General features: G+C 36.3%; 1 long non-coding RNA gene across 2 annotated transcripts in view; it reads right to left on the bottom strand.

Moving 5' to 3' along the window:
- Positions 1-21,149, bottom strand: part of LOC118147317 (uncharacterized) — a 142,239-nt gene extending 121,090 nt beyond the window's left edge. For both annotated transcript variants that reach the window (XR_004733586.3, XR_004733587.2), the window contains exon 1: positions 21,008-21,149. This is a non-coding gene — a long non-coding RNA (uncharacterized LOC118147317). The remainder of the gene's footprint in view (positions 1-21,007) is intronic.
- Positions 21,150-21,460: the final 311 nt, after the last annotated feature.

Here is a 21,460-nt window from a genome sequence, read left to right as displayed (position 1 = left end):
TTTGTTAAAAATGCCCCATTTTAAAGTTAAAAAAAAACAAAGAATAAACCTGACAGATTAGAAAATAATTCTTATAAATAATAAAATCTAACGTTCATTTCAGCCTTTTCTTAAAAATAAAAACTAAAAGCCTATTTGGTATAAAAAAAGTATTTTACGTGAATGTTTTCTATTGAAAGCCGCAGTTTTTTAGTAATAAAAATAATAAACATTTTGGTGGACTGTTGAGGTCAGAAAGTTGAAACTAACTTTAAGGTAGAATTACCCTTTGAAAAGTTAATTTTATCCAGGCATAGGGTTGATTAAAGTAAAATACAAGTATTGGAGAACTGATAAAGCTCTGGAATTTTAAAAGTGTAAACTAAAATAAGTGGACCACTGAATCCATTTTTTTTTTCTGAAAGTTTTTCTAAATGTATAAGCTAACAAAATTTTGTAGGATTTTATAAGCTATCAAAAAAGTCATTTTGATTCCTTATAGTTGAATGACTTATGACTTTTTTAATGCTATTATTGTTTTGTTGTTACTATTTTAAATTTTTAATCTTTAAAATTATTCAATTTTTCTATGGACAGAGAACATTTCCCTTTGAAACTGTAATCTTACTAAATATATGCCCTCTCTTCAGCATATTTTGTATGTAGTGAAGGCATTCACTAACTAGAAAAGGTGATATATAAAAGATTTCTTAATAAAGTTTCCTGGATAATTTTCCTTTTACATCAAAGTAAACTAAAGCTTTTCCAAACTCAGCCTCCAAAAGCAGGAAGTTATGAAGTCATGAAAATATTTGCATAATATTTAACATTTGTATTGTTAATTTTCTTTTGATTATATTTGTAATTTCAAGTTAACTTTGAAAACATTTTATTAAGCATAATAATTTTTTGCATTTTAAAAAATGCTTTGTTGTTAGGTCTGCTCCCCACTAAGATTCTCAAGTTCAAAGCTGTTTGGAGCAGTTTGAAATTAACTGATCTGATGAAATGATCAGTTCTCAGATGTGAGTAGATGTGAGTACCTCTGTGTGTGTGTGTGTGTGTGTGTATGAGTACCTCTTAATGATTGAACTACTAAGTTTTCTAGAGCAGCTGACATGGGGTTTGGCTGACAGAAAAAAACAAATGTTTGAAATGAATTTGGAAAGATTTGGATATCATATAAAACATGGGTGGTAGATACACTTTTATTTTTGGAAACAGATTTTAATTCAAAATAATGGGAAGCCATGCTCAAGTGCAGACTTTCGATGGGAATCAGGTGAGACGAATTCTGGGAAGTAGATACACTTTTCCCTATTCTTTCCTCTAAGTAAAACTAAAACCCCAGACAATATATATGAAGCAAAAGTAACTCCTCTCCAAGCATTATAGGTGGAGACCACGTGGCCTAGAACACCACACTCAACCAGAAGTGGGGAAATTTCTGACCATTCCTTCTTTCTCCACTGGGAAGGTTTTAAAGCAGGAATAGTGGAAAGTCATGACTTTCATCCAGGAGTAATGGGATTTCCCCACCCACTCTGTTTCAGTGGAAGCCATGTGGGAGGCAGTGAGGAGGCACTCCAACACCTCCCAGCCAGGAGGGTGTCAGTGGGGACATAGTGGAGTGCCAGAATGCCTACTCACACCCAGCAGTAATGGAGTATAAAGAAGAATACCGTCCACGTTGATTGTGAAAGCAAGGTGAGTGAAGAACTGGGTTTCTATCCCAACATGGCAGTAATAAGGTAGCACTCTCATTTTCCTGTTAGATCCCTGCCAGAGAAGTCAGTTAAAAGAAAAGGTTTAAATAAAATTCACTCATGATATAAAATCCAACATGTCAATGATTCCATTGAAAATTACTTGTTATACTAAGAACCCAGAAGATATCAAACAGACAGGAAAATGACAATGAATAGATGCCAACACAGAGATAAAAGAGATGTTAGAATTACTTGACCAAGATTTTAAAGCAATCATCAAAAAAGTGCTTCATTGAGCAATTACAAGCACACACGAAACAATAAAAAAAAGACACAGCAAAGAAACAAAGTCTTGGCAAATAAGTAGACAATATAAAGAAGAAGCAGATGGGAATTTTAGAACTGAAAAATATAATAAAATATCTAAACTGAAATTAAAAATTCAGTGAATGTACTCAATAACAGAATAAAAGGCAAAAGGAAAGAATTCCTAAACTTAATGATGGAACAATACGAATGACCTAAGTCATGAACAGAAGAGAGAAAATAGGCTGAAAAAGAAAAATAAACAGAGCCTCAGGGATCTGTAAGACTATTTAAAAAAATTTAATCCTTATGCCATTAGAGTTTCACAAGGAGAGGAGAAAGAGGGTGAGGTTAAAAACTTCTCAAAGAAATAGTGGCTAAAGATTTCTCAAATTTGACGAAAGGCATAAACCTGAAGATTAAAAAAAGACTAAGCAAACCCCACATAAAATAAACTCAAAGGAATTCACATCAAGACACACCATAATAAACTTCTGAAACTAAAGACAAAAAAAAATCTTGTTAATATTGGGAGAAATTACCCTTACCTACAGAGTGAAAAAAAATTTGGATGGCAAAATTTATCATCAAAAACCATTGAGGCCAGAAGAAAATTGCACAACGATAATAGCTAAAACAATTTTGAAAGAATACAGTGGAAGAAATCATTTTATTTGATTTCAAGATATTATATAGCTACAGTAATGAAGACACATGCAATTGGCAAAAAGATAGAGACACAGATCAATGGACTAAAATACAGAACTCAGAAAAAACCCACACAAAATGCTCAATTGATTTTAACAAAGGGGCAAAAGCTTTAAATGGAGTCAAAATAGACTTTTCAGCAAGTGATGCTGAGGAAATTGAACATACCTTGTTTAAAAAAAATAAATCTTTACCTAAGTCTCACTTCTATATAAATAAAAACTGAAATGGGTCACATAATTGAATATAAAATAATAAAATTTTAGAAAAAACAGAAGAAAATCTTTCTGATCTAAGTAGTGTTTTGACTTAACAGCAAAATCGCAATTAATGTAAGCAAATACTGATTAGACTTTATCAAAAATAAAGACCTTTTTTTCTGTGAAAGAGAAATTCTTTCTGTTTAAAGAATAAAAAGACAAGCTACAGAAAGCCACCTATCTGGTAAAGGATGATTATTTAGAATATTTAAAGAACTCTGAAACCTCAACATTTAAAAAAATGCCATTCAAAAATTGACAAAATAGAGAAAAGAGTATACAGATAAAAAATAAGCTCATGAAAAGATGGTCAACATCATTAGCCATTAGAGAAATGCGAATTAAACCACAATGAGATATTACTACACACCTATCAAAGTAGCTAAATAAAATAACTAATGACAACACTAAATGCTGAAGAGGATGTGGAAAACTAGGTCGCTCATTCATTGCTGGTGGAAATGCAAAGTGGTACAGGGACCATGAAAAATAATTCGGCAGTGTCTTAAAATACTCAACATGCAGCTACCACATGACTCAGCAATTACACTCTTGAACATGTATCCTAGAGAAATAAAAACATGCTTATCCAGAAATTTATACACAACAGTTTATAGTTTTCTTTTCAACAACCTGAAACTGGACACAATTTTAGTGTCCTTCATCAGTTGAACAGTTAAACAAACTTGGTATGTCGCTACTATGGAATACTAGTTAGCAATAAAAAGAAACAGATCATTGACTTATGTAAAAACTTGGATGAATCTCCAGAGAATTATGCTAACTGAAAAAAACCAATCCCAATATTTCACATATATAAATTATTGAAATGACAAAATTATAGAAATGGAATAAGATTAACTTTTTTAAGGGCTAAGAAGAGGTGGTGATGGAAGGTAAGTGAATGTGGCTATAAAAGGGAAAATATGAGGTGCCCTTGTATAGATGAAACATCTGTACCTTAACTAAATCAATTTCAAAAATACTGGCTGTTATATTTCCTACAGTTCAAGACGTTATGATTGTGGAACAACTAGGTAAAGGACACAGGAGTTCTTGCTGTATTATTTCTTACAACTGCATGTAAATCTATAATCATCTCAAAATAAAAAGTTTAATTAAAAAAAGAGAAAGCTCCTACCTGGCTGCCTTCAAACTGGGACATTAGCTTTTTCTAGTCTTTGTACTTGAGTTGAAACATCAGCTCATCCTGAGTCTTGAGCCTGCTGGCTGTCACACTGGAGCTACACCATAGGCTCTCCTGGGTTTTCAGCTGATCAACTCACGCTGGAGATCTTGGGAATTGTCAGCCTCCATAATTGGGAAAGTCTAACTGCAGCATTCTGGAGGTCAGCTTGTCTGCATGCAGACTATCCAGAAAGGAAACTTGTTTGTTGGCATGAGATTTTAAAAAGGAAACAATATTCCACTCAATACTTACCAAGAAAAGGAAAACATTTTTTTCAGAAGGTCCAAGGTATTGTGGGAACAGAGACCTAGACCCTCCATTGCACTGATAGGCTACAAGCTGACTGCCTAGAGGCACAAAACACTCACCTCCTCCACAAAGAACCAAAATAGTGAGTAGATAATCACACTTTGAATAGAGGACCCAAGAGAGAACATTGGAATTCAGCAGAGAAGTGATGAAAAACACATGAGTCAGGAAAGGAGAGGGAAGCAAGGCAGTAGCCTTGCTGGGATCAGCAGAGTGCCTGGAGAAGCTCCCCATTATGGGGAAAGGGTAAAATATATCCTCCCCAGAAGTCTACCTTTACACTATGGATTCCTGCAATCCTAACCATGGGAGGGCCTCTTGACCACTGAGGATGCTGAAACTAGTTTATGGAGTTGCCTGAAAAATGTTTAATGGCATTGCTTTATAGGATAAATTCATGCTGGGTCCCACACACTCCTCAAAACACTGCAGCTGCAGCATGGTTCCATTTTGAAAGCCAAACCCCACCTACCGTGTCCTGTCCTGGGACCCAACAACCCCTGAATCTCCACATCCTTGGAGCCTCACTGATATTCCCTCATGTCCACGCAGAGGGCTGCAGCAGTGCAATGCCAGTTGAACCCAAAAGTATGATAGGGACCCCAACACTCTAGCTTAAAGAGTATCCTACACTCTGGGTAACAGGTGATGACGTGCAGCAGGAAGACTGTCCCTGAGTAAAAGAGAACAAAAGTATATGCTCCCTGAGCCTGAGAATCACCTACCTGGGGCTGCTTCCACTGACAGCAACACTGCCCCCACCAGCAGCAGGGCCCTGCCCTCTTGCACATGTTCTAAGGACAGGCTCTCCTTGCCCACTGTGACCACTGCTACTGCCTTCTGAGCATACTGCATGGGAGCCTGAGGATAGCTCCACTGTACCCACCACAGCCTGTAACTGGTATGCACTGCCTGAGTGGGGTCCTGAGGACAGGTTTGCTGAGCCTGGCAATGTTCTTCACCCCTCAGTGCCCAAGCACACTATCTGGGGGCCTGGGTAATACCCTGCCCTACTGGTCACCTTGGGTGAACATGCATACTACCAGGGAGCCCAACAATAAGCACAGAACACCTGCTGTCAGCAGTGTCCACCACTGCTGGCGTCTGTATATTCCTCCTGGAAATCTAAGGATGGGCTCACCTAGCCTACCATCAATACCACTGCTGGCAGCTACCTGCATGTACCATCTAGGGATCTGAGAACTGACTCACCAGGTTGTAGCAGAAGCTGCTAAAACCAGCACATGCTGTTTGAGAATCCAAAGATTGTTCTATAACCACTGCCACTGTTGCCCATACCATGGATCCTTCCCAGGGACCTGAGGTCCTGTCCACCCAACCAGCTTACCACTGCCACTACCAGCACCTTGGCAAGCCTTCTGGAGGCCCAAGAATTTCTCTTGGCCCTCTAACATGAGTGATTCTGTATGCTGCAAGGGGCCAAGGACAGGCATGCTCAGCCCTCTGCTGCCATATGGCCCACTGGACATCCCTATCCCCAGCAAAGCTGCATCACAGCCTCCACCAACAATGGCAGCCTAAGCCACTGAGGAAATTGCAGACAACACGGATGCTGTTTACAGCTGAAGAAATTATAGAGAGCCTACATTACTGCAAGTACCCAGAAACAAAGTCAAAGTGATCTACCCAACCAATGCCATAGATACATCTATAGAAGAAAGTCTTTCCGTACTGAAGCCAATCCCCAAAACTAGAAGAAGCAACTATTACATCAAAAGTGCATATAAGGACACAAGAAACATGAAAAAGCAAGGAAATATGACATCTTCAAAGAAAAATAAGAATTCTCTAGCAATAGATTCCAATAAAAAAGTATGTAATACCTAAAATATATTCAAAATAATTATATCAAAGCAGTTTCGTGAAACACAAAAGAACACAGGTAAACCATAAAAAGAAATCAGAAAGAAACATGAATGAGACATTCATTTAAAAAAAACATGAATAAGACATTCACCAAAAAAGCAGATATTGTTTAAAAAATTAAAATGCTAGGATTTATTGAATGAATTTTTAAAAATACAACTCGGAACTTCAACAATAGTCTAGAGTAAGTGGAGGAAAGAAATTCACAACTTAAAAACAAGTCTTTTGAAGTAATCCAATAAGATTAAATAAATAAGAATAAACAAAGTCTATGTGACATATGGGACACTATAAAGCAACCAAATATTGAAATGTTGGATGTTTCCAATAGTAAAGAGAATAGTAAAGGCATAGAAAATTTAGTTAAAGAAATAATAACTGAAAACTTCCCACTTCTCACATCCAGATTAGACATCCAGGGTTGGCAATTCTCCTGCCTCAGCCTCCTGAGTAGCTGGGATTACAGGCACGCACCACCATGCCCAGCTAATTTTTTGTATTTTTAGTAGAGACAGGGTTTCACCATGTTGACCAGGATGGTCTCGATCTCTTGACCTCATGATTCACCCACCTCAGCCTCACAAAGTGCTGGGATTACAGGCGTGAGCCACCGCGCCCGGCCCTGAAAACCTTTCTTTTACGAACTGGAACAAGACAAGAATGCCCATTTTCACCACTCCTATTCAACATACTACTGGAAATCCTAGCTAGACCAATGAGGCAAGAGAGAGAAATAAAAGTCAACCAAATTGGAAAAGTAGAAGTTACATTGTCCATCTTTGCAGAAGACATAATTTTGTATAGAGTAAAAACTAAAAACTCCACCAAAACCCACTTAGATCTGATAAAAAAAAATTCAGTAAAGTTTCAGGATACAAAATCAACACACAAAATCAGTAACATTTCTACACACTAATATTGAGCTAGTTGAAAAAGAAATCAAGAAATCAATAATAGCTATAAAAAATATAATAAAATCCTTGGGAATAAATTTAACCAAGGCAGTAAAAACTTGGCTGGGCACAATTGCTCATGCCTATAGTCCCAGCCTTTAAAAGGCTGAGGGAAGAGGATCACTTGAGGCCAGGAGTTCAAGACCAGTCTGGGCAACATGGTGAGACTCCATTTCTTCAAAAAAGTTTTTAAAAAAATATTTACTAGGAAAACTATATAACATTGATGAAAAAGATTTGAAGAAGATACAAACAAATGAAAAGACATTCCATGCTCATGGATTAGAAGAATTAATAATGTTAAAATTAGAATACTACCTAAAGAAATCTACAGATTAAATATAATCCCTATAAAGATACCAATGATAATTTTCACAGAAATAGAAAAAACAGTCCTAAAATGTGCATGGGAGCAAAAAGAGCCCAAATAGACAAAGCAATCCTAAGCAAACAGAACAAAGCTGGAGGTATCACATTACCTGACTTCAAAATACATTACAAGACTATGGTAACCAAAACCGCATGGAACTGGAATGAAAGCAGATACACAGACCAATGAAACAGACTTGAGAACCCAGAAATAAATAAATCCATGTATTTACAGCCAAATGATTTTCAACAAAAGCACCAAGAACACACATGAGAGAAAGGACACTTTCTTCAATAAATGGTGCTGGAAAAGAATGGATCTCCATATGCAGAAGAATGAAGTTTCATTCCTTTATCTCAAAATATACAAAAATAAATTCAAAATGAATTAAAGATTTAAATGTGAAGCCTATAATTATAAATGTATTAGAAGAAAACATAAGGGGAACTCCTCAGGATATTTGTCTAGGCAAAGATTTTATGGCTAAGACTTAAAAAGAAGTCTTATAGCCAACAGAAACAAAAATAGACAAATGGGACTATATCGAACTGAACTTCTGGACAGCAAAGGAAAGAGTTAACAGAGTGAAGAGACACCCTGTTGAATGGGAGAAACTATTTGCAAACTATTCATCTGACAGGGGACTAACCGTGAGATATCATCCTACCCAGTTAAATGACTAATACTAGAAAGACAAAATATAATGGTTGCTGGAGATATGGCAGAAAGGGAACTCTTATGCATTGGTGAGAATGTAAGTTAGTACAATGATTATGGAATACAGTATGGTGATTTCTCAAGAAAACTAAAACCAGAACTATCATATGAACTAGCAATCCCACTACTGGGTATTTATCCAAAGGAAAGAAAATGTATCAATGGGATACCTTCCTGCCACCTACATGTTTATTGTAGAACTGTGCACAATAGCAAAGATATGGCATCAACCCAAGTATCCATCAATAAATGAATAAATAAAGAAAATATGATAGATATGCATAACAGAATACCATGAGGCCATTAAAAAATAAAATTCTATTTGTAGCAACATGGATTGAACTGCAGGTCATCATATTAAGTAAAATAAGCCAGGCCCAAAAAGACAATTATTGCAATGTTTTTACTCATATATGTGAGGTAAAAAAGTTGATCTCGCCAAAATAGAGAGGAGAAGGGTAGTTACCAGAGACTAGGAGGATGTGTATGTGAAGGAGGAAGGGGATGAAGAGAGGTTGTTTAACAGGTGCATTCAATTAGATAGAAAGAATAAGTTCTAATGTTTAATAGCAGAATGGTGTGACTATAGTTAACAATATATTGTATATTTCAAAATAGCTAGAAGAGAGGACTTAAAATATTCCCAACACATAGAAATCATAAATATTTGAGGCAATGGACATCCTAAATAAACTGATTTGACCTTTACATATTGTATGCATGTAACAAAATATCACGTGTACCCCATAAATGTTTGTACATATTATATATCTATAAAACTAAAAATAGAGATTTTAAAAAAAGAAGAAAGCATACTAAAACATAAGCAAAGAAAAACAAAACAGAATGAAAGGAGTTTTCTTAGAATCTTCCAGCTTGGAAAATAATAATATTTTTATCACTTGCCACCTGATTTCTCTATACAGATCATGGAGAATCTACAGATAGACTCTACAAGATGTAGCATCATCTTTCCTCCTAGGATTGTACTGTCTTGCCTCATGATGGGCTCATTGAATTCTGTTTCTGAACAGACCAACAATTTTTCTGGATTAAAATTGTGACATGTTCTTTTAGCACTGCAAACAAGCTACTTGGGCTTCCTAGTATTCCAGCATTTTGCTTGTAAAACAGCCAACAACATGGCCAAATCCATTAGAGCATGCCCTTGTCAACCTCCTGAGTTTATTGATATTTACATTTATGATACAGACAAGTTTTTTGAGAGCCTCTTTTTCTGCTGCCTGGTGTTTGCTTTCATAGAGAGAAGCCAGACAATTGGGAGGGAAAGAGGAAGCACTTGTGCTAGATTTATTGGCACAGCACACTGAAGAGCAAACACACCACCGAATAGAGGATATTGATAAGGAGACTAAATTCATTTGAAATCACTAAAACTCAGTTAGGGGCATATTGTATTAAGTGAAATGCCATTACTGAAGGGCCAAGGGAAAGACTGTATGCCAAGTCATGAGAGCTATTCAGCTCACTGGAAGGCAGCCATTGTACCCACGCACTACATTTGATGGTTTGAAAGAAGAGATAATTTCTGCATAGATCATAAAGGGACTTAAATCTCTCAGTCCCTAGGAGCACAGGCATGAGCTGAATTGTCCCCAAGTGAGGGTATACAAGAGATGATCCCTGTGTAGTAAAAGCATACACTAAGCGAGTATAAATTCCAATTTCCATAAAGGCATTCTTTCCCTGTGATTGTGGCACAATAGTGTATTAAAGTATTCTACACTAAGGAGCATTATTTGATTGTGTGTGTGTGTGTGTGTGTGTGTGTGTGTGTAAAACATCTTACTTTTTGTAGAGAGGATGAAAGAACTCTGTCTTACTTCATGTATTTTAAACATGTTTAATTGGAAAGTTCCTTCAACTAACCTAAGGCCGTAAGAGCAACTTGGTGTCTATTCTGGGTGCAGGAGAGAGGTTGCTACCTGCCACAAGTCAAAGAGTAGATTCAGAAATGCTGTTTTTTCCTAAGCACTCTCCTAGCACTTCCCTGAAGGTTGTTTGAGGTTTCTTCACTTGATGTCTCTCAGGCTGCCCTTGCACTGTTAATCCTAGTGAGCAAGGACAGGCGGTAAACAGGAGTCAATTTCAGTGATGTGTATAAATCTTCTTCAGGTTATTCAGACTAAGACAGCCCCTTATCTAACAAGCACCAGAGCAGACTTTGGAAAACACTTTTAACCTGTGACAATAGCGGTCCAGTTTTGTCCTCGCCAACAATGGAATAAACGTAATATCTCATGTCAGCCAACTCCATGTCTTATTTATGCCAAATTCTTCTGGGTTCAGCATTTTAAGACAGCCTTTGCATTAGGATTTTATTCTAGCAGACTCCTAGAATAGCATCTTCTGCAAAGAGAGAAGAGATCTTCTTTTAAGTAAAACTGTATAATGACCAGAATAAAAGTGAATTGTTCTCTTTGCTGTGCTATCTCACCTGACTCTATTAAGGAAGAAGAACGTTGGCAAATCAGGAGACATCATATTTTGAATCATTGAAAACTATCAGAGTTGTGCTGAAACACTATGAAACAATTCCAGCAGTCACAAACAGAACCATGGCTAGTCGGAGGAAGATTAAAGGTTATTTATTGCCCATTGAAGGCTTCTACCAAAAATGAAACTTTTGCAGGATATACATTTGAATGCAAGCTCCTAAAAGGAGTATGAACAAAATGGAAAATGCTCATATTTACAAGAAACACATATTCCATTCTCTGTGGTCAAAAATGCATATGGCAGGCCTTTTGGCAACATGATCATAGTTTTTCTTGATACAGTCAAAGCATGAAAATGAGCTTCATTCTACTGAACTAATCTGCATATTGCAAAATAATTTAAAATTGCAAATGTTTGTAAGATTATCAGACATGATTTGCAAGCATGTGTTTTAGTATATCAAACAGTATCAAATGAAGCAATTTTGAAACAACCAAATTCACATTCTTTACTTATGAAGCCTTAACTGAAGAAAAAAGCTAGAGGTCCTGAAAATAAATAATAAAAATAATTTAAAAAAAAACAAGAAAAGAGGTGTAGATCATCAGTATTTGTATTTATCTCTCTGATGTACACTCTATGTAAAATCTGAGTGGTCTTTCACCATTCCCATCTGATGATATCTTTCTCCTGGCAAAACGCTTCAATTATTGCTCAGTTTCTCCAGAATAAAGGCTATGCTACAGCGAATGGAGACACTGCATATCTACCAGTCTGGCCTTAGTCTAGCTCTGCCAGCTCATTTCTAGATTTTTCTCTATTACTTTTTATGGTCCAGCAACACTGAACTACTTATTCCCCAAACATGCCATGTCCTCTTGACATCTGTGTTTTTGCGTTTTTCTGTGTTTTGCGTTTTCGCATTACTCAAGTGGCAAACTTGTATTTATTATTTTAAAACTGAGCTTAAATGTAACTCCCTCTTGGAAGCCTTCCTTAATACCTGTAGCAGACAATTCTTCGACTGTGATGTGATCCCATCTTATATTGTGTGTTTATACATTATTGTCATTACAAATACTTGTCAATATATCTGGTTCTTAATGGCAGAAACCATGTAATTTCTTCCTTGTTTTTTCAGTCCATACTATAGTATTTGGGATATAGGCAGTCTTAAAGTATGAATAAATAAATGAACCAATCCATAAATGAATTAATGAATGAGAGTAGCTGTAGAGAATTCATTTATAGTTTTAAATACATTGCATATATTTAAAGAAAAGGTAAGTTCCCAATTTCTTTCATTTTGTGATTTGCAATATAATTTAGGGAGACCGAGAGCTGGACTTCCCAGAGCTGATAGTGTGATGGTCTTTCTTGCCATAGTGAATCACGCTGAAATGGTCTCAGAGGCACAATATTTCTCTCCCGCTCATCTTCTCCCTCCTCCTTCTCCTCCTCCTAATCATCAATATATACATAATCAAAATTATACTCTTGTTCAGAATCTGCTCATTCATTAAAATAAAATTAAAGAAACTCTTACACATAACCATTCATGGCTCAAAGAAAACCACTGTTATGTGCTGTTTTTAGCTTTTAAAATAAACAAGGTACTATTTTGACATGATGGCTTCATACTTGAGTCCTTCAAATCTTTTCCTGCAAAGAGTTCCATGTCTGGCCAAGGCAGTGTGCTCTATGACAAAATGACGAGAACACGCCAGTGTTTTCTAATGCCCTTTCCGCATTCTCATAAGCAGAGTATTCATGGTTCCCATTTAAAAATACTGTTTATTTAAATATTTCCTTAATGATGATACCCTCGAACACAGTATTCACACCTACCTCACAGTAGTATTGGTAGATACACTAGATACTATTGATAAAAGGTATACTTTCTTTCTTAGAAGGAATTGTATTAAAAATTTAAAATATTAAGCATGTAGTTGAGCATTACCATATTAATAACTGCAGTGCCCAGAGAATAAAGTGTGCTAGATACTTGAATTTTCTGGTTAATTAAGTGTTGTACTTTCTAAGAGAGCAGATTAGGACAGTAGACTTGAACTTAAACTACTTATGTTCAATACTGAGCTCTGCTACTTCCTAGCTGTGCAAGCTTAAACAACATTATTCACTTCTCTAGAACCTCAGAGTCGTCATTTTTTGAAAGAAGAATCATGATAATATCTATCTCCAGTGCTGTGCTAAGTCATATTCGAGCCTGAAGCAAAAAAGAAAATGGTGTGCTACTATACACACTATGAAATATCCTCTAATATTTTTAATCATGCAGAAAAAGAAAAAGTAAGTTCCATAATTAGAAAAGCATGTCAACATTTAAAGCTTTGCATTGTCCAATCTGTTCACAGCCATTGTCAACCCTTATAAATTTACCCGGCAGGGTATGCAATGATCCCCCAGGATCAGGACCTTTGGCTGGTTGAAAATTATTGTTTAATTGTACATCAATACAGGATCACAAGAGGCAATAACCTATCTTTATTTTAAACTCTGATATTTATTGTGAATTTTTGTATTTATTTTTATTTAAAAAATATTTCATTGAAATATGATTTATTTTGATTATTGAGTTTTTGGTATCCACTTTAATTTTATACACTAATCTCACCTGAGTCCTGACTGTGTCTAGCTCATGTGTTCTTCTGAGGATGAAATGAAATAATTATTTTAAAGACCTTAGCAGTAGGCCTGACACATACTTAGTGCTCAGTAGTATTGTTAATTAACATTATTCTTGAAAAGGTAATAGGCATAGGAAGCATAGGTTCTGACCCTTTTTGCCCTTTGTGGAATAATCTTCCCAATATGTCAGTATTATCCCTTAATTCTCTTGAGTTCCACTAACTTATCACCACCAAACTAACCATATTAATTCATTTTAGGACCCATTGTATTCCTTTAAACAGAGTAGTTACTGTACAAATACCATAATTTCTGCCTTTTGTCTTTCTGAACAAACTGGCCATTTGGATTGAGGAGGTTGGTTGATTCAGTTCAACACTGGAGTTTGTGCTTTCTTACTGAATTGGTCATTTGTATGGGTTGGTTGACTACCCAGTCATAACGCTTAAGCTAGGTATTTGAGCAGATTTAGTGCTAAAGCTAAGGCCTATGTTGTGAGACTAAGTAAAGGTGGGCTCCTAGAAAAATATAGCTAATTGAAGACTGATCTCTCCAATTACACTGCTCTTTGTGTCTTCACAAAGTAACATCTATGACAGTTCTGCCACGATCTGAATGTCTGTGACCCCTGTAAGCAATGCCTTCTGCTGCCTTCTGAAATCAATTCACCTGACCAGATTATGATGCTGATTGTGATGTGACACATGAGATATTTAAAAAGTGTTTCCAGTAGCAACCTTGTCAAAATACATTTGCCCTTTCATAAAAGGAATACAATGACTGCATGGCCGATTCCAACATACACAAAATGCATGATAGGTAACCAAAAAAATAAAAAATAAACAAATGCAAAAGGAAAGTTAGCTGATGTTATTTTAAGTGACTGATATTTTGGAAGGGGTTAGGCATTCCTACAACTAATATATGACTGAGAAGATTCAACCTTAGTAACTGCATGAGAATATTATAAACCAACCCCACATAATATTAAAATTAGTTAAAATATATGCAAAATTTATGAGAGAATGTCAGGTGTAATGTTTGATAAAGTAAGCTTAATGCTTAAGAAATTTATCTTCAGGCTGAAAAGCCAACTCTTGCAATTCTGAGTTCGAGTACAATTTTAGAAACTCTTTTCCGTAAAGTCATTCTTTTATTAATGAGATCAACTCTAGGTGAGCTGAAAGAGGTAACTTCCTAAAGCAGGAGAAACAAGACCCTCAAAAGCATTGGAACTTCAGTAATCCCTGTTAAAAAAAATAGTGGGGAAAATAATAAAAGAATATGTCCTCAAAATTTGTGTTTGTTCAGTCTTGTTTCTGTTGTTTGGGATCTTGCTGAAGCTTGTGAAAAGTTAAAGTTTGGGGGCTGACGGAGGTGCTGCATTACTTTAGACTTTTCTTCTTCACTGGGTGACACCTTTATCATCAGGCCAGACTTCAGTGTAAATATACCACCAGAAAGTCCAGAGAGCAGACTTGCATTGGCTAATAAGTCACATACTACAGCTTCTAGCTGAAATAATGCTGTGGATGAAATAAGAGAAAAATATGCATATTCCACAGTCCCTCTGCAGGATAACTCAATCTCTTCTTTGTAACCCAAATACTTTTATTCATAAAGCAGGCAAGTATACACTCAATTGGCCAGGGTAAATTATTGACAGCTGATATTGCTGAAGCATCCATCTTCAACAATGAACATCAGGCATGTTTAAGCTTGTGAAACCACATCAGTTTTAGGAACACTAGTAATTTTTAGATGACCTTAATCTCTAGGCTTTTGGCATGCTACCCAAGAGCTGGGATTTGGTGTGTATATCCTTCTCAAGGGCCTCACTGGGGAAAAAGTTTCTAGAAATTCAGTACTTTTCATGCACCATGAATTTGAAAACTGTCACTTTGCAAATATCTCAATTCCTGACTTTTGTCTCTGACGCACAAAGCATTTCTGAACAAGAATGGCATTCTACAAAGCTGGACTTAAAGAAACATCTAAGTGATTTATTTTATACCCACGACAACTCTTTTCAGTCACATCTTCAATTCTGCCACGCAATATCGAAACAATAATGAAAACAAAAGAAGAATGTAATGGTTTGGTTAACCTTTACTGTAACAGCTAAACTCTTCCTGGCATTATAGAGCAGTTGGATAAAGGATTACCACTATTGTAGAATGGTGTTCTCAGCAACACAGCATTAGAAGATACCTGGCTTGGTAATCCTGCCTAAAATATTCAAATAGGGCCAATTAACTTGTTCATAGCTACTTTACATCTCTTATTACCTCAAATAATTTTTTAAAAGCTTTTGTACCAAAGAATAGCATTAGTTTACTATTAACTTCCCTTGCTCTGAAGTCAACTGTTTTTCTTCTTTCATTGTGTCATGTTTCTGTCCTACTCCTCCCTTTACATTTTTCTTTTACTTTCAGCTTCTCTGAACATATTTTTAACTAGATTTTATTTTATACCAGTTTTATTTCTTGAAAGCTATTCTAAATCTTTCTTACAAAATGAGGATGATCAATAAATTTTCTGCTTGCCAATTCTTAAAAAAAGAGAGAGGTTTAAAAAGCGAAGAAAATTGCTGTGAAGGTGTGACTGTCAGATGCCAGAAGAGTTTAGATGAGTCAATGCAAATCTCTCTATATGTGAAGAAAGAAATCTGTAGATGGATTTCTATATTCAGTGGAATTAGGTGAAGCTCTTACATCAATATTAGGTATTGAATCTGACCTTTTTTGAGGAATAGTTTATGGAATGGATAGCCAATATTATTTAAGGTTGCATGAGTTACAAGGTAGTATACTTACCGTAAGCATTAAAGGCTTCTGGAGAAAGTAGCCTCAGAGGATAACGGCTCTCAATATTCATGGCCAGAGGCCAGAATGTCAGAAAGAAAGTGATCATCTGCTTTTTTAACAATGACTTCCCCTGGATGGGGAGTGGAAAGTCTCTTTGGTATTCACTATGCACTGGCAAGGAGTGTGGCTCCTTCTGGGTTTGTACAGGACCCAGCTCTATGTACACTCATTACAAGGTTATTACTATCATTATGGTGGACAATGCAATAATATTTTAAATGGGCCAAATTTGGCTCCTAGCTATTCATCTGCTGCTCTTGCAGGCCTTAGGGAGAATAGCTTATGAGTGCAAGAAAATCGAATCTGGCCCACATCCCATTGCTTCCTCTATGACAAATCGAAAAGAACCTCTGTGCAAAATATCCATGTTTCTGGTTTGCATGAGCTCTGATGATAAGAAGTAGACTTTGTGGATAACTCTTTGGGCCTAATAGAGGAACTTATTTGGGGCAAAAATATAAAACAAGTGAAGTTAGTTGCCCAAGCCCTCCATTCTCCTTTTCTGATGCATTTCCCTGAAAACTGTATGTCTTTCTCTGAACCTATTCTCATACTTCATTTGTCCTCTTGTGAAGAAGAAAAATTCAAAGAAAGTCAACATCTGCCAAAATATGTTTCATGGGATAGTGGTTCTCCATAGCAGCTTGCCATAAAAAATTCTGGAGTGAAATAGATTTTGGAGAAGTCTCTCTTGGAGAGTCATAGAGCAACATTAACATGCTAGAGATTTTGAGTGGCTCCAGAGGAAAAGGGCCTGTAGAACTATATGTAGGACCCCTCTTTGTGACATAAGCTCTAATATCTCTTAGAATTAGTATTTTTCTATAGAATTAAGTTTCAAATTTTACAGGTATCATGGAAATAATAATGTTTAATATTGAGGGTAGCATGTTAAAGTCAGCTGCACTTCAAATCTAAGTGCTACCAACTGAATATTTAAATGAGAATCTTTCAAAACCTCATCTCCAAAGCAGTTAATCTAGATGAGAACTTCAAAAAAAAATTATAAAGGCACTTATTTATTTGCAGACACAATTCTGTATGACAAAGTACCTGGTATGAGAAAATTCTTGACATTATCCAGTATAACTGATTCTTATCATAGTTTTAGCACCATGGGATATCTTCCCTGATTCAGGAGATAGCTTTGCCATCAGTTGAATGACTTCTGGGAGTCAAAGCTAAATTCTGAACCTTGTTTTGAATTTATTCCAAATGTGAAAAACTAAGCCAAGTAACTATTTAGAATATGGACACTTGCAATGTCAAAATGAACATTTCTTTTCAACCAGATTTCTGGTAATTTACGGTCTTGGCAAAGTGATTAGCTAACTGATTTTCAACTAATTTAGGAGTGGGATTCCAGCAAAACAGTTTGTACATACAACTACCTAGGCGAAGATGCCCCTGGTAATTGTTAGCTTGGTCTCCCTCTGCAGAATTCCTGGGGAAACATGGTCCAGATCAACTAACCATTTTCATTAATAAGTTCTTAGTGCTGTATAAAGAAACATAACAGGCTACTCCATCCACAGACTTTATGCATGCAGCTTGTAAGCAAGTGAAGCCTCCATGATGTTGTTCTACTTTCATTCCTCTGCAAAGTGGCATTACTAGGGAACATTTAAGGGGAGTGTGTGGGCAGAAAATGATGCCCAAACTTTTTCCTGTAGAAGTGATTCTTTACCTGGATTAAGAGCAGTACACAATTTTACAATAAACAGAGCTTTCTGTGATTGTTACATTGGGATACATGTAAGGAGACACATCACACTACACACATGTAACATGGCCCTTTTGCAGTATTGATGTTTCTTGTGATAAAAAGTAGACAAAATGAACAGATTTTCAGCTAAGCAAACAAGAAACCTGCACAGAAAAACAAATTTATCCAATTAAAAAAAAATCTTATGCATAAACTAAAGCCAAGAGCATTGTATTAATCCATTCTCACTCTGATATAAAGAACTGTGCAGGACTGGGTAATTTATAAAGAAAAAAATTTTAATTGACTCATTATGCATGGCTGGGGATGCCTCAGGAAACTTACAATCATGGTGGAAAGGGAAGAGGCATGTCTTACATGGTAGCAGGTGAGAGAGAGTGAGTGTGTGAAGAAGGAACTGTCAGACATTTATAAAATTATCAAATCTTGTGAGAACTCACTTACTATTGTGAGAATAGCAGAAGTGACACCACTCCCATGATCCAATCACCTCCTACCAGGTCTCTCCCTGAACATGTGGGGATTATGGGGTTTCCAATTCAAGATGAGATTTGGGTGGGGACATAAAACCTAACCATATCAAGCACTGTCTAAGATCAAAAATTTACTTTGAAAACATAAAGGATAGTTGTTCCCCTTTATTTTTGGTTGTTGGGTTGTTTACAAAGACAGGATCTAAGGTCTACAGGCAGAATTTTCCCTCTTTAAGATCTGCAAAAGAAAATTTTAGTGGATAGCAGGGCAAATAATTTAACTGAAAATAGGTTTTCAAAGTAAATTGGAACATTTTAAATTATCCCATACATTTAATAAATGTTTACTAATAATGTATTAAAATCAAGCACTGCTCTATGCTAGTTGAGGAAGTTCTTTAACAAGTTTGAAGTCACTACTACCTGTATACAGTGACTTAAACCTAGTCTTCAGCTCAGAATAAAATAAGTCCTGTGGAGTAGTCCTATCCATTTGCATGGTTGTGGAGATAGTAAAGTCAGAACAGGAAGTCTATGCAACATAAATAAATTTACACTCTGAATCAAGACTTATTGATTCAGTATTGATCCTGTATTGGTGTAGACTCAGTTCAAGTTAGATCAATCTCTGTATTAGGTAACAAATCACTTCTCCTGGTTTTCAGTCATCTTTTCCCAATTCTCACTTAAAATGCTCCTTTGTCTTGCCTCATTCAAGTCTACTATTCTGAAAGCTCTTTTTCTTCATGAAATCCACAGATTGGCTGCTTTTCTTAAACTATCACTTTCATCAGACTTTTCCTGTATTTGAAAACTTACAATTATTTCTGATTTCTTGTACTCAGGTCAGTGCTTAGCACAGATTTGAGGTGAGTTTAGTTAGTGTGGACCAATCTCAACCTGCTCATTTGCACCCTCTCTTCTTGATAGCAGCTGTCCCTTTCAGTGTACCTCTATGCTGCCTTCTGCTCCAATTTTAGTAATGAAGACTTCAAAGTGTCACTACCTTACCTAGTGGAATTTGCAAACCCCAAGAGGAGTCACTTTTAAACTAAAAAAATTGAGCTACAAATGGAAGGTTTTAATGTACTATTTATCAAACAAAAGAAAATTTGAAGACCATGTGCACCTTCTAGTTTGCAAGGTAGCATCATATGATGTATAAGGCTGATTCATTGATTTCTCTGTATTACAGTTTCTGAACTACTAAAATGAGAATTATGAAAGTTTTTTATATAGCTGTTATAAGCATAAATGACTTAGTAGTTGTTAAATGTTCAGGTCATAAATACTATGCAAGTGTTTAATCATTAGCTAAAAATTGGCATCCCAGATATGTTAAGATGTGAGAATAACACTTCATACTAAATTTGAACATGGAGTTCAAGGTCATCTATGATATGATTTCTATCCCTTCCTTCTGTATATAATTCCTACTTACTGCCCTGGGGAGAAATAACATCTTTCATTCCCACTTCTTTACATAGGAGAGACCTAGGCTAACAGACAACTCAACCTGCTTCTCTCTCTTTTATAATTGTGGATGAGCATGCTCAGACTGAAACGGCCCCTTGGTGTAGGTCTTTACCTTTGTGATGACCAGTCCTCTTCACCTACTATCTATTCTAAACTGCTGTTAATGCACTGCACATGCTTCCCTCTAGAAAATGAAATACAAAGACAAACAGGGAAATACAGAAGTGCACCCTTATTCGCTTTTGGTTGTGCTTTTAAAAAAATGTTTCACATGGTCTGTTGGTCTCTGGATCATTGCTGCATATTCAACAAATGCCTACTGAGCATCTACTGTGCAATGCCCTAAGCAATGAGAGGAGACAAAAAGAGGGGAGGATAAATAAGACAGTTCTTGCCTTCAAGGAGCTTTCTTTTAAAAGTCACTCTGTAATTGTTGCAGCTCATTAAAATAAAATAAAATATCCAAAAAGAGATGTTTGGAAAGCTGATGCATAGAAAATTAAGAAGAATTAAAACATGTTATGAATCTTAATAATTCACCCAGGAGGAAATTTTAAGAATGAAGAGAGAAATATTTACCATTTTGTTAAAACTGTTTGAATATGGCTTCCTTTTTTGACTTGGGCAAAGTTGAAGCATCAAACCTAAGTCAGCATTAATGCAGTTGAAAGAATATGAAGAATTAGGGACTTTTATATGACCTGGATTCATAATTAGAAGCAGTACATCCCCAAGATATGTGAGACAAGGCTCCCTGCCTTACCCTTCACTTTAGCGGGTCTTGGTCTAGCTCTCTCAGGTCATGTGTTCCCCTCAGAGGAAAGATTTGTGAAGCAATGGTAACAAGTTCTCTTTTTAAATGGCATGTCAGGTACCAGGATCCTGATTTTCCCAAAATGGTTCCAGTGAACCATCCTAACTGTTGTATGGCCAGAAGGCGCTGTTTGTGTGAGTATGAATGGGGCTTACCTGTGTGCACTGGCACATCCTCAAGGGTACACTGGGGCTCCTCACAGTGCAGGATAGAGTGGGGGAAAGATAAAAGAAGGGGTGAATCAGGACCATGAGCTGTGGGCTGGCCCTGTACACCATGACCTCATGTGGAACTCCTAGGAATCTAAGAATTCTAAATTCTGCCCTGGGCTTTTAGATCATTGTGAAGGTATATTTTTCAAGGTAGGGAAATAGAAAGTGTGTTATTCAACAGTTCGTTAGATTGAATATTAGACATATCATCTGTGGCTTTCCATATTCATTTTTCCCCTAGTCTCATAAATGTCAGAATATAAATACAAAATAGAGTTTGGCTCTACCTTTCTTCAGGAAATTCCTCTAGGTTCTTTCTTCCATGAAGCCTCTCCATGCTCTCCCTCATTTCCTGGATCGTTTCCAGCTACAGATCTGCCTCTCTGCCTGACTTTG

The sequence above is a fragment of the Callithrix jacchus genome, chromosome 14, assembly GCF_049354715.1.
Source record: "Callithrix jacchus isolate 240 chromosome 14, calJac240_pri, whole genome shotgun sequence".
Classification (NCBI taxonomy): Eukaryota; Metazoa; Chordata; class Mammalia; order Primates; family Cebidae; genus Callithrix; species Callithrix jacchus.
The sequence above is the reverse complement of the archived record's forward strand: the minus strand, read 5'-3'. Positions and strand labels throughout refer to the sequence as shown.